Here is a 15,313-nt window from a genome sequence, read left to right on the forward strand (position 1 = left end):
TCTCTGCTAAGCTGGGCACACCCCAACACACTAAAAGCAATGATCTGGGAGGAAACAGGCCTGAACTTGCTGGAGGTCTCAAATGTATGGTCAGATACAATTGTCTTGGCAATTAAGCATCTACAGGTAGAAGAGCTGTGGCAAAATACCTTACTGCATAAACTATTCAAGCAACTATTAAATAAACAAATCAAGCTGCTATCGTGGAGCAAGAATAAAGACAGGTTCAGACTAGGATTCTATTCATGGATGACTATTAACACGTACAAGGCTGTGACAGCACAGCCATACCCGGCAGAATTATTTAAAAAGTCTCTAAAAACAAAGCTGCTGCATGCCAGATTCCCCACATTGGATGCACATTGGATGCAGTTCCAAAATGGCTCCAAATCCTAAACAACTGGAGATGCAGGCTATGTGCATACCACAGGGAAGACTTCTTACACTTTCTCTGCATATGCCTCACACTGTTACCCTGGTGGAAACTCAAAAACATTTTCCACTCCAATTGCATCAGTTCATGCAAACAAGCTATCCTATTTTGTCTCAAAGAGTTGACACCTCAACACATTGCATTCATGGCAAAATTCATTTTAAAAGCCAAACACCTTTTAAAGCATGCCGCCAAACAACTGTGAAAGTTGATTGAGCTATTAGTTTATGACTAATTAATGTTGTCAGCTCTGTTTACACGATCAGCTAGATGCAGACCATTAAGGACAGCATGGAACTGGAGGGGACAGTTTCTCTTATTGCCCTGATGATGATATACACAACATACTTTTAAATGGGGAACCAATAATCTATCATGGTGTTAGTGCTTTTAAATCTATGAGAATTATAAATTCCAGTGGGATTTTTTTGGTATTTTTAGATGATAATGCTTCTATGCTTGTTGCTGATTGCAATGATTTTTATTTATTACGCAATAAAGTATTAATCTGAATCTGAAATCTCTAAATGCAAATTAATCTTTATTTAAAAAGACAAGGATTCAGACTAGTTTTAAGATAAGGCCTCTATTTCTATTCTTCAGTCACTGTGTTGCCTTATGAATGGCATGCTACTAGCATTTGCTCTAGGTTTGCATTGCTTCACTTAAAGACCATTTATTAAACCTGACAATTTCTATGCCACATTAAAATGCTGATCTCACTTCTAAGGCTACACTTAATTCTCAATCTGTATCAATTTATATGGTCAACATACCATATCTAAGTATTACCTATATTGCGATAGTACCTATTCAATATAATATATACTCTACTCACACTAAACTCCAAACAGCTGTTATCTCATTTTTGTTTCAGATGTTTAATTTCCAAATTTATTGAGGTCTACAAGTACACTGCTGACTGGTGTATGTCTAATCGTTCAATTTTTTACCAACCCCTTGCTCTATTCTGCTTTCGTATTATGCTTATCTATTACCATACCACCTTTATATTACAGTGCTTTGCCACCCCATTATAGGACCTTTATGGGGTGCATTTATTTTGCAAAAACAAACAAATAAATACATTGGTTAACCATTCTCTCACTTGGCTGTGACAAAGTGAAAGACCAGTTTTCACCCAAACCCCACATTCTATATATTGTCATGGGTGTTACACGTGGTACACTTACTGGCGTTTGTTGCTGTTGCTAAGGGTGCTTCTGTCTAACAGCCACCATGGGCCATGTAAACAGATACATCTCTGCACACATTAGTTTGTGATATCAGGGGCAGCTCCGTGTTCTGTCAAACCCTATTGAATCAGATAGAATAAGGTTATATCTAGATCAGGCATCTATGCCAGTCAAAGGTAAGTCTGCCGGGACACTATTTTGGCCAGCTGCCCTACCGCACTTGAGGGTGCCTATTGAATGCACAACATCAGAAAGAGTGAACAAATGTAGAGTTGAAGAATCAGGTGATTGATCAGTGGTGATGGAAACAGCCCAGTTCTGCTCATACAGCGCACTAGAGCAATCCATAGTGTATAACTGACTAAAGTGATTAACCCACTCTAATGGAGCAATATAAGTCTCTACGCACAACACAAAATTATCAGGGCCTCGCACAGCCAAGGATCAAAATCTTACACAATCCTTATCAGATGCAGCTTCATTCAATGCAGCCCACCATTTCTCATCCTGCATACGCTTGGCTTTATAGATGGCAGCCTTGTAAGATTTTCTAGCTATGTGGTTAGAGGCAATAACCTTCATTTTGATAGCTTTGATCAGTTGTTTGTTGAAGGCCCAGCATTCCCTATTATACCAAGGATGTTTCCCTTTGAGACTTTTGCCGCCAAGGTTGCCACCTATCATGAAATGGGCCACAATACTTTCAAAGTAAAGAACATGACATGCGATCAATTGCACATTAGTTGTAGAGCCCGCCTCTAATTGTGCCATCCAAGACCTCAAGATAGCATTAACAGAACTTAAAATATCAGGCTGGGCTACTAATTGATGCCACTTCAAATGTCTTTTGCGTTGGTCATACTAATGTCTGTTAGTGGTATAATGGGAGTGCTAGGCACAGACAATTGGTCACATACGGGAAATATTTGGACAAAGAGTGGATTATGGTCTCTCTGTATCCTCTCAACGATTGCACTGTCAATGGCCAAAGGCCACAATTTCAAATCAACTAAGCAATAACTGATTCTGCTTGTATGTTTAGTTTTGTTATAAGTATGAGAGCCCTTAGCATCTGATTTAGTTCTGCCATTAGATGCTCTAACCCAAATTTCCATAGTCAGGGCTTCTAGCTGCACAGCTGCTTGCGACCACCTATTCATGGGAGGGATGTTTAGGGATGAAACACCCCACATCCGATCTTCCTAATACGTGGAGCCGAAATTATCCCAATCTAAAGGCTCAAAAGTGACATTGAAGTCACCTGCTACAATAATTTTAGAATATCGGGGCACTGACTAAGAAACGCTTCTAGCACGTGGAGCGTGCTGGAGGATGAGCCCCCCACGACCCCTCTTGCATAGATATTAATAATAATAATTACTCCGGACTTCGGCCCAAATAATAGCTGAATACCTAATATATCAAGAGAGTCAATGGGTAACCTTAATATATGGCAGTTTAATGCTGTTGTAACCCATGTGATAGACTACCAGAGGGTCTACCTCTCTTGCTAGGAAGTGTTGGAATATGGAAATTCAGAAACCCAGACCGAAAGAACAGATCCACTGCCCATCTTTCCTGGAAAAGGCAGATATTGTAATTCTCAATAAATTGGTCAAAAGCTGGCGAGGAAGTAGTAGAACTTAAACCTGCCACATTCCAGGAGACAAAATGTACCCCATCATTATGAGATGCTGCGTGCAACATAGATGTAGTCGTGGCACCATTGGCTGGGCAATTAGCTGACTGATTTAGCACTGTCTGGAAAGAGCTGTCAACTAATATACTCAGGGGCAGGGAAAGCGCTAATGCCAGGACCAACTTCATTGTGCAAAGCGGGAACCACTGATGAATGGACTGGAGCAATCTCAGATGAAGCACTGAGTCAATTGTTGTCATTCAAACCTGATGAACTACCCCCTGGATGAGCACTGTGGTGGGTAGGGAGCCTGGAGTATTTAAGCTGGATACGGGAGTTCCTTGGTGGATATGTCCTTGCATCTAAGGCCACCAGATCATCTACCATACTCATGTCCCTGAGTATCAACTCGTTCACATCATGTTGTGTATCAGGATCTGATCTCCTGACTGCCCTAATTATGTCCTCATGGATCACAGATCGACAACCTCTCACTTAACATCTCTAATGGATTGCTTTGTTTTTAGTGGCTTCTCTGCTCTCTCTAGATGCAGCAGGGTGTAGCTTGGGTACATTAACCATCAAAACAGTGTTTGTTAATTTGGGCCTATCAAAAACAGGAACTCCCACACAATTAGAGATACCATTATCTAATGGCCCCAAGGGTTGCAGTAGTTTCTTGGCTCTTTGACCATGCCTATGTCACTACTATTGAATAACGGCAAACATTCCCTAGCCTCCCGCCTGCTGGCCATTTGTGAACACAAGGAGCCAAACTAGCAGTAGCAGAGCCAGGCATAGGGATAAAAATCTTGATAGCGGCTAGCAAAGGAAGATTAGACAATAAAGATACTGGGCCTGGGGAACTGGACACAAGGCCGTGGGCACCCACCAAGGGGGTCATCACGGCTGATGGAGTCAACTACCTAACCGTAGGGATTAATGTAGATACCATAGATTTGAGCTCAGCCACCTCAGCCTTTAAATCTTGTATATAAGAGAGATGTTGTAACTCAGCCATATTGGGGCGACCGTTGTCACTATGGTCTCGTCTGCTATATTATTGGTGACAGGGTCATCATGTGTTTCTAGAATGTCTCTTAGAGGACTAAAGCGATTACTGTGAAGCAGGACGTTACTCTCATCAAGTGGTGATTTATTCGCCTGTGTTGGTGTAGTGAGAGTACCATGACCCGCTCCTCCTTTCCCTTCATATGCACACCCCTGCAGGTCTCGTACTTTAAACATGTCAGAAATGTTCTTGCATTTAACCCCCAAATTTATGGAAGAACACACACTCTGAGCATTTTCGAGGGCATTATTGGGGGGGAGGCCAGTATTTCTTCACATTCAACTAGAAGATTATCAATCCTTGTCATCACACAATTAACTGCTGCAAGCTTCCATTTTTTAAGTAATTTGTTCAGTACTGTCCCAGCCCCGCCCTCTGCCGCCTTCCTTTTACCCATATGCGATATCACTTTGTTAAGAATAATAAATAGATAGGCTCCAGCAAGGCCTGTTAGATCAGTAACCCTCCTGCCAAAATACAATAGCTACATCTGCAGTCTAAAAGGAAAAAATAAAAAAATGTTAGAGGGGTGGTCCAGCCCAGCCTCCTCCGGGCTCAACGGGCCAAGAGCAGTCGGGGATGTGTAGTCCCCCAGGTAGAGTTCAGTGCGTTCCGCGCAGCGGTGATCTCGGTAGCGCTTTATAGCGCTCATCGTTGGTGCAAGTGTGAGCAGCTGGGCAGGCAAGGTGGGCGCCTCCAGGGGCCAAGAGCAGTCTGGGATGTGTAGTTCCCCAGGTAGAGTTTAGCTCGTCCCGTGCAGTGGTGATCTCAGTAGCGCTTTATAGCGCTCGTCATTGCTGAAAGTGTGAGCAGCTGGACAGGAAAGATGGCCGTCTCTAGGGGTCAAGAGCAGTTTGGGATGTGTAGTCCCCCAGGTGGAGTTCAGCGTGTCCCCATACATAATAATTCAATATAAAGATACAATGATATTGCATAAATTATCTCAAGATGTTACATCAAGGTGTACCCCTGAATTTTAAGCATCCCTGCAAGAATTCAAATCCAACTCCAGTGAACTCCGATAGTATCAAATCAACGGTGCAAACTATTGGGTTAGCACATCTGGATCTAGATCTCAGACTCATAGGTCATATCAGTCATGAAGAGGTCCAGCAAGCCATTGGGCTCATAAAAAAGGAAAAGGCTGTGGCTCAGGTGTGCTTCCCATTGAGATTTATACATCTTTTTAAGACATTCTCAGTAAACATTACCTTTTTTTATAAAATGACAAATCCAGAGAAGATTCAGGAGTCTTTATAAGAAGTGATCATCACATTTGTTCCCAAAAAAGACACAACCTATGGCCAAAAATATGGACTGATCTCTCTAATAAATATCAACAGGAAAATACTGGCAAAAATATTCACAGTATTAGAAAACTGGATTGCTTCTTTAATTAAACCTTCCCAGCAATTATATATCAAGGGGCAGCTAGTGTCATCTAAGACAGAATGGCCTTTCATATTCCAATCTCTGACTAGGCATGGTCTACCGTGGAGTTCCAAATAATTTAAATTCTTTATTACCTTCCAGTAGCATGATTTTGAAGTGAACTTCTTGGCATAAACTGACAGTATACAATTATTGGTATGCAACTACAAAAATCAATAAGTGAGATCCTGAAGCAAATTCACTTTTTCTTGAACATTTCAGGGTATAAATTAAGCATAAAAAACAACTGAATTTCTCTTTAGCATGCAACATTTTGGTAATGGCATACAACACCGAGGTTTAAACTGTAACACATATCCTTTGAAGAATTGGCCATCCAAATCAAATGGCATCTTGACAAAACACCAAACTTTAATCTACAATAAACACAAAAAACATCAGTGCTCTCTGAGAAAATGGTATCCCTCATCTCATGGAAGCATCATTGAGATCTTATAAATGAAATGGCCTTCAATAATTCTGTTCCAGCTCTCCATGATACCCCTGCTGTCTTCATCAAAATTTTAATAATAAATAAATATAATACTGATAAGTTCCTCTGGATAGGAAAACCTTGTTATTTTGCTTCTCTTTTAATAAAACACTTCAATGACAGAGAATGCGTTAAAGGGCTCCCCCAGTGTAGAGAGAAAACTGTTTTCTTTACCATGTCCTGCATCACAAAAAATCGCTATTAGAGATGGGGTCTTTGGTTCGCAGTCAGATTACCTCCTGTCCAAGCAAGGACCCTCAATCTAGTCAGGGTAAGTTACACACAATCCAAATTATCCTGTACCCACCCCCTGGTAGCTTGGCACTGAGCAGTAAGGCTTTACTTAGAAGGCATTGTGTAAAGTATCTGTGCAATAAATCATACAATAACACAGTGGAACACTACAAAAGGACACCATACAGGTTTAGAAAAATATAAGATATTTATCTGATAAAAAGCAGGTCAAAACGATCAAGATTTGATAAATATATGTCAAAATATCACTGTTAAAATTATCAATAGAGTATTTTCTTCTTTAAAAAAACAAGTGTTTCTTGCAAGCACAAAGTACCTGGTTTGCGTCTAAATTATCCGCACAAGACCGCAGAGGAGGAGATGCGTGGAAAACGGGGAGGTGTGCATCTGTTTCTCCGGGCGCACACCTCTGATGCTTTGATTCTTTTCCAAGCAGCAAGGACTTTGCGCAGATTTTTGGGTGCAGGCTTGGGTTCTCTTCCGGTTGCGGGGTATTTGGATGCTCTGGGGACGATGCAGAGAAATCCTGGGCATGCAAACCGAAGTCACAGGAGCTGCGTCGATTCGGTGGGCAATGTGGGGAAGTCTCTGTTTCATGGCAGACGCTGCGTCGATTCCTCTCGCAGGAAGTTGGCTGCATTGTTCTGGCTCAGTGATGCGTCAATCTGGTGGTCTGTGCGTCAGAGTTCCGGTCGCAACGCTGGCGCCGGGCTGCATCGTTCCAGTTTGGCAATGTGAGGATTCTGTCCCGCTAAGCAGGCTGTGCAGCGTTTCCGGCAGGCTGTGGGCTGATTTTTTGCCGCACAAGGAGTTCTTTGCAGAAATGAAGTCTTTTTGTGGCCCTGAGACTCCAGAAAACAGGAGGCAGGTACAATCCAAGCCCTTGGAGAGCACTTCTCAGCAGATCCGGAGGCCAGCAAGGCAGCAGGGCAACAGCAAGGAAGCAGTCATTTACAGCACAGCAATCCAAGTGAGTCCTTTGGGCAGCCAGGCAGCTTCTCTTGGCATTCTGCAGGTTCTGGCTCAGAGTTTCCTTCCAAGGAAGTGTCTGAGTTGGTAGGGTCAGGGACCTGGTTTAAATACCCAAATGTGCCTTTGAAGTGGGGGAGACTTCAAAGAGTGTCTTAGAAGTGCACAAGGTCCCGTTTCAGCTCCATCCTGTCTGCCAGGGTCCCAGTAGGGTGTTTGACAGCCCACTGTGTGAGGGCAGGCCACTGTCCTTTAACATGTAAGTGTCAGGCCCTCCGCCCTCCCAGCCCAGGAAGACCCAATCAGTATTCAGATATGTGCAAGTGTGACTGAGCATTCTGTGTTTGGGGTTGTCTGAGTGAAATGCACAAGGGAGCTGTCAACTAACCCAGCCAGACGTGGATTGTAAGGCACAGAAGGATTTAAGTGCAGATAAATGCTCATTTTCTAAAAGTGGCATTTCTGAAATAGAAATATTAAATCTAACTTCACCAGTCAGCAGGATTTTGTATTACCATTCTGGCCATACTAAATATGACCTTGTTACTCGTTTCGGATCAGAATCTACCACTCAAACAGTATGTGAGAGTAGCCCCAATGCCATCTTATGCAAGGAGCAGGCCTCACAGCAGTGTAAAACAAATTTAGGAATTTTACATTACCAGGACATATAGAACACACATATTCATGTCTTGCTTTTTACTTACATAGCACCCTGCCCTACGGGTTACCTAGGGCCTACCTTAGGGGTGACTTATGAGTAGAAAAAGGGGAGTTTAAAGCTTGGCAAGTACTTTTAAATGCCAAGTCGAATTGGCAGCGAAACTGCACACACAGGGCTAGCAATGGCAGGCCTGAGACATGGTTAAGAGGCTACTTATGTTGGTGGCACAATCAGTGATGCTGGCCCACTAGTAGCATTTAATCTACAGGCCCTGGCACATGTAGTGCATTTTACTAGGGACTTATAAGTAAATTAAATAAGCCAATTGGGTATGGGCCAATGTCACCATGTTTTAAGGGAGAGAGCATATGCACTTTAGCACTGGTTTGCAGTGGTAAAGTGTGCAGAGTTTTAAAACCAGCAAAAACAGTGTCAAAAAGTGGAGGGAGGCAGGCAAAAAGTTGAGGGTGACCACCCTAAGGCTGTCAGGTCTAACAATCGCCAACAATAAACTTTCTGGAATATTGCTTTGTTGGATGATGTTAGCTGGGGTTGTGCAATATAATGTGACAACATTTACTGTATTGTTCTTTTCATTTGACAAAGTACTATAGTGTCTTATTGTCATATTACAAATGGCCTCTTGGCTAAATCAAATAAGTCAATCCCAAAGGCCGTCCTGAATATGTCTGTAAGAGACTGCTATCAAGCTTTTCCTGCTGAATGTTTTGCCACTAATTAACTCATGCCTACAAAAATTCTGAAAATGTTTCATTTTATCTGTAACAAAGGAATAGTTATCTCAGCCTATGTGGCTCAATAAAAATATTAGCACCAACATGCAAACTAAAAGGCAGCCCTGTCAGATCAAAAAGAGCATTCTCTCAATTGGCTAGGAATTCACATGGGGCATGTACTGACATTAGGTCTACACTACAAGTTATAAAGAACCACCCCAGAGCAGCCAACACTAAGGGGGTTATTACAACTTTGCAGCCGTATTACGAGTTCCATAGGATATAATGGACTCGTAATACGGCTGGTGGTATATCCGTCACTTTACCGTCACTTTTGGGACGGATTAACACATCCTCCAAAGTTGTAATAACCCCCTAAGTCTATGCTACCAATCTATTCAGAAAATCCCCACAAACACCTCTTTTATCTAAACAAGCATTGCAAAGAGAGCCGTGCTTCAAAATTCAGGATTTACTATGGGATCCTGCCAGCTTTTCACCTAGCATCCAACAAACATGGTTGCCAAAATTTTGAATGCAAACATTCAAAACCTTGAGTTTAACCTCCTTAATGTGAATTGACTTATTGCACACCTTCTCTTTTGGCATTGTATGAAGCAGACATCTTAGACTCTCATGAATATTGTTGTCGTAAGAACAAAGAAGTGTGCTCAAGAACTTAAGCCCTCATTCCGACCCTGGCGGTCAAAGACCGCCAGGGCCGGGGACGACGGAAGCACCGCCAACAGGCTGGCGGTGCTTCCTGGGCCATTCTGACCGCAGCGGTAAAGCGGTTTCCCGCCGGATTTCCACCGCTTGCCCAAACCCGCCATGGCGGCACTGCAAGCAGCGCCGCCATGGGGATTCTGACCCCCTTCCCGCCACCCTGTTTCTGGCGGTTTTTACCGCCAGGAACAGGATGGCGGGAACGGGTGTCCTGGGGCCCCCTAACAGGGCCCCAGCCTGCTTTTCACTGTCTGCTATGCTATTCTACACCTTTCCAGAAACCTTTCCTGCAGCCTGGCTGGGTGTGGCACATGGGCGGGGCCTGGCTCTATTTAAGGGAGCCATCCCAGGTCCACGTGCTCACTGTTCAGGGGCCCCGGTGCAGAGCAGTAGCATTTTCCTGAGCTCCTGTCCCGGAGGCCTACCTAGCATTTCCAGGCACTGTCTTCATTTCCTTGGTGATCTTCAAGCAGGGCGGTAAGGCAGAGGTCGGGTTAGGCCCGACTCCGTTTTCAGAAATACTCGAGTTTTGGGCCTTTTGGTTAAATCGCGGGTGCGATGGTTTTCTTGGCATCTAACTCTTGCAGTTCGGATCGGCAGTGTGCGCAATCGTATCTTGGCATTTAAACCTTGATGGTTGAATCGGCAGCAGGGTGCACGATTCATTCTTGGCATTTAACTCTTGTCGTTCGGATCGGCAGTGTGCGCGATCATATCCTGGCATTTAAACCTTGATGGTTGAATCAACAGCAGTGTGCACGCTTCATTCTTGGCGTTTAACTCTCGTAGTTTGGATCAGCAGTGTGCGCGATCATATCCTGGCATGTAAACCTTGATGGTTGAATCGACAGCAGTGTGCGCGATTCATTCTTGGCATTTAACGTTCGTAGTTCAGATCGGCAGTGTGTGCGATCATGTTTTGACATTTGAACCTTCATGGTCGAATCGGCATCAGTGTGCGCGATTCATTCTTGGCAATTAAAACTTGCAACTCAGATCAGCAGAGTGCGCAATCATATTTTGGCATTTAAATCTTGATGGTTGAATCAATGGCAGAGTGCGTGAGTCATTCTTGGCATTTAACCCTTGTGTTTCAGATCGGCAGATTGTGCGATCATTTCTAGACATTGAAATCTTGATGCACAGTTTGATATTCAAAGTGTATAATAATTCCTAAGCATTTGAATCTTGAAAGTCTAGACAGAGTGTATACTTGCAGTATCATTCATCAGCTTACCATAGTTTATTCCTGAAAACCAATGTGTTCATTCATAGCTTATCACAGTTTATTCCTGAAAACCAATGTGTTAATTGATTACTGTTATAGTGTGTCCTTACAGTATCATTCATGAGTCTAACACAGTTTATTCCTGAAAACTAATGTGTTTAGTGATTACTGTCATTAAGTAGTTTCTATTCAAAGAAATAACTTGAGTCAGTTCAAGATTTAGAACATAAGATTGTATTCTACAAAACTCTCATATGAAAGCTTGCATAATCCTTATTTTTTTCCAGGTACTCAGAACTAATAAGGTCATGATATAAGAAAGCTCTTGATCATTCATGTTATCAGTATATAGATATTATGAACCAAGTTTATGAAAGTCAATGTGAATAATCTGGCTATTGTGTTCTTAACTTTTACTTCCACAGGTATCCTTCCCCGCTGTTCCCAACCTAAAACCCCAGCCTCCACTTGGCCATTCTTTAACTCTGTGCTATAATGGCTAGTAGAGTTTGGAGCTGCCAAGAGGTGGACGTATTGGGAACAGGCGCAAACCCAGAGGATCCGGACTCCCTGGCTCCAGGTAGCAGTACAGAGGACTGGCGGTGGACCCCCACCTCCTCCCCCACAACTAACAACATGGGAGGAGCAAGTCTTGGCGATCATGCATCCTGAGGGCCTCGCAGGAGTAGCAGGAGGACTGGATTCTGGTAAGTCAAATCTTAATTACTTTATCCCCCCCACCCTACCTGCATGCCATCACAAACCCATACCGCTACCCTCACCTCCATCACTCCACCACCTCATACATACCCCACTAACACAACCCACTGATCCCAATGCCAAGCCCTGCATGCAACAGCAATGCATGGACACCCATCACAGACCTGCATGGACACCCATCACCACAGCATGCCCAGTAGAGAGACTCACCCAGCCCACACAATCACCACTCACACAAGGCCAAGCTGACAGAGAAATCACAATCATACAGGGAAACACACCTATGCACAAGATGGTGCACGCAGACACATTAACAATGCATTCCCACAGGACCAATACTCCACTTCACCAGAGAGGAGGTGCCAACCACATCCAGTCCCCCACCTAAAGAGGCCCACATTGACGACAGCAGCTCTGCACGCCTGGATCAGGATGACCAAACTGGCCCACCCGGAACCTCCGGACAGTCGGTTCCCCTGCCACAGTGCCAACCCACCACAGAGCCTTCCCCTCAGGAAACACCAGCACAGCACCCACCCAGCGGGCCGATGCCACTGTCCCCAGGACACGTCAGTCAGCAGTGTGTCCACCACTACAGGGACCCCAGGCAACCCCACAAACCCAAGACAATCAGGGACCTGGGGTCAGTGGGTACACGGTTCAGGGGACAGAGGCACAGGACAACAGGGAAACTGGGAGGACTGCTGTGCGACAGGGGGAGGACAGGCCTAGGGAACCGACTCTCCACAAGGCACACTCCAACATCCTGGGAGCATACCACCATTCCCAGGAGACCATGGGTCAGATACTGGCCAAGTTGCAGGAGACCCAGCGGCTGCGGGAGGGACAGTACCTGGGGATCAGGGAGGACCTAACAAAAATATACACCATCCTGGTCACCATTGCAGGGGTGCTGGCTGACATGGGCAAGACCATGAGAGAGGCAGTGGCACAACAACGGGTGCCTGACACTAGCCAAACCGAGGAACAGCCTTCCACCTCCGCCGGCACTAGTGGACAGGAGGCCCCGCCACTGAAACAACAGGCCACCAGCACCCCACCCCCTGAAGAAGGAGAACCACCACGCAAACGGTCCCTGCAATCCAGGCAGAAGCCAGAGAACATTGCCAAGACCCCGCCAGGAAATAAGACTCTCCTGATCGTCACCCTTCTGTCCCACTCTGTCACCCTGTCCACCTTGAACTGCCCTTACTCCCCTTCCTATGCCCCATTGGACAATGCACCTGTGATACCCAGAGAGTGGACTCTACCCTGGACTTTCCACCACCATCACCCAAGCCCCTTGCACACCCCCCTCTACTTATGAGCACCTAAATAAACACCCTTGGAACAAATACCAATCTGGAGTCTGTCAAATGATTCACAAATGCATTAGTACAACATTATCAAAGCATTGCAACTCAAATGTACAGTGAAATATACTTTAGGATGACCTTTGGTGGGTAGCAATACACATAGCATGAGCCAGAGTGGGGCACAGAGATCTGAAAATAGAGATTCCAAAGGGACAGGCAGTGGCCATAGACATAAGGTAAGAGGCTGCTTTGTACAATGTCCAACAGATAACTGAAATGTAAACTGGAGTTACAATGTCTTACCTGTGTATCACTAGAAGTACTGTAGAATTATATTGGTTCTGTTGTCCACATCTTCTTCCTCTGTCTCCTCTTCCTCACTGTCCACAGGCTCCACCGTTGCCACAAGACCATCTCCAGGCACATCCTCCTGCAGAAAAGCACCTGGTGTCTCAAGGCCAGGTTGTGCAACATGCAACATGCAAAGATGATCTGGCACACCTTCATGGGTGAGTAGTACAGGGATCCTCCTGTCAGATGGAGGCACCGGAACCTGGCCTTCAGGAAGCTAAAGGTCCTTGCTATAATCCTCCTTGTATGCCCATATGCCTCATTGTAACATTCCACTGCCCTTGTCCTGGCATTCCTCACTGGGGTCAGTAGCCATGAGAGGTTGGGGTAACCAGAGTCACCTGCAAATATCGAGGGATACCTGTTAACCACACACTCACCCTTAGGGACAACCCAATACCCATACACAAATTCATACTGGGTGGGGACCTTTGGCTCACCTATTAGCCACACCCAGTGCCTCTGGAGTTGGCCCATCACATATGGGATACTGTTATTCCTCAGGATAAAGGTGCCATGCACAGAGCCAGGATATTTGGCATTCACATGGGAGATGTACTGGTCCGCCAAACAAACCATCTGCACATTCATCGAGTGATAGCTTTTTCTATTCCTGTAAACCTGTTCATTTCTCTGGGGGGGGGGGCACAAATGCCACATGTGTACCATCAATGGCACCAATGATGTTGGGGATATGTCCCAGGGCATAAAAGTCAGCCTTCACTGTGGCCAAATCCTCCATCTGGGGGAATACGATGTAGCTGTGCATGTGTTTAAGCAGGGCAGACAACACTCTAGTCCGCACGTTTGAGAACATTGGCTGAGACATCCCTGATGCCATGGCCATTGTTGTTTGGAAGGAACCAATTGCCAGGAAATGGAGCACTGACAGGACATGCACTAGAGGGGGAATTCCTGTGGGCTGGCGGATAGCTGACATCAGGTCTGGCTCTAATTTTGCACACAGTTCTTGGATTGTGGCACAATCAAGTCTGTAGGTAATAATAATGTGTCTGTCCTCCATAGTTGCAAGGTCCACCAGGGGTTTGTACACCGGAGGATGCTGCCATCTCATATTCTGCCTCAGCGGTTGAAGCCTATGGGAGAGAACGGTGAGCAGAGGGTCATATTCACACATCTATTGCACTAATGATGATTTGTTTACTTTCCAGAAACAGTATGTGAACTCGAGAGTCAGTTGATGTGCCAAAGTCTGCTGTGACGCAGTTAGGTGCCATGCTCTGTACCCCCCTGAAATGGCGGCTGCCTGACCTGTGAGGAGGGACAAGTGGAAAGGAGGTAATTCTGCTGGCGTTGTGCGCCATCACTGTAGGCGGTCAATGACCGCCGTGCAAAACCGCATTGGTTATCATTGGGCCCTATGGGTTCCAGGAGTCATTGATGATGTATGCCGGCGGTGACCGTATGCACCGCCGCGGACATCAGCGCCATTTCCTATCTATTCACTCACTTTCTACCTGACCTTCAACAGGAGAGGACCTACACTGCAAGTGTTGCTGTGACCTGTGTCTGGAACCGACCATGGCTTATGTGTCTGGGGAAAGGGCCCCTGCCTTCACTGCGGAGGGGTTGGCCAAACTGGTGGATGGGGTCCTACACCAGTACACGTTACTCTACGGTCCTCCAGACAAACAGGTGAGTACACTGTGAGCATGACACGTGGGCCATGAACGTATGGATTGCTCTGTATGTAAGCCACATGTGGTGGGGTGCTGAGGCGTCCAGGCCAGAGTGCAACAAGTAAGGTGGTCAGTGTATGTGCATCAGGGGATGGGTGGGATCTGGTGGGCAATGAGTCTGACACAATTCGTACAGGAAACATAGATATTTGGACGCACTGTTCCCAAACGGAGAGTATGGAGGCCCAGATGAAGAGTAAGGGGAAGTAAGTGGACATAATCCACAGCTGGAGGACCAATGAGTCGGGGGTTACCTACTCAGGGAAACAGCACCTCAAAACTGACCACATTAAGGCCACTATTGACCTGCTTGTGTTGTTACAGAGACAGGGGACAGGAGACCTGCCCCAGTCAGGCCCCTACATGGTACCCAGTGTGTTACC

Source organism: Pleurodeles waltl, chromosome 4_2 (genome assembly GCF_031143425.1).
Source record: "Pleurodeles waltl isolate 20211129_DDA chromosome 4_2, aPleWal1.hap1.20221129, whole genome shotgun sequence".
Classification (NCBI taxonomy): Eukaryota; Metazoa; Chordata; class Amphibia; order Caudata; family Salamandridae; genus Pleurodeles; species Pleurodeles waltl.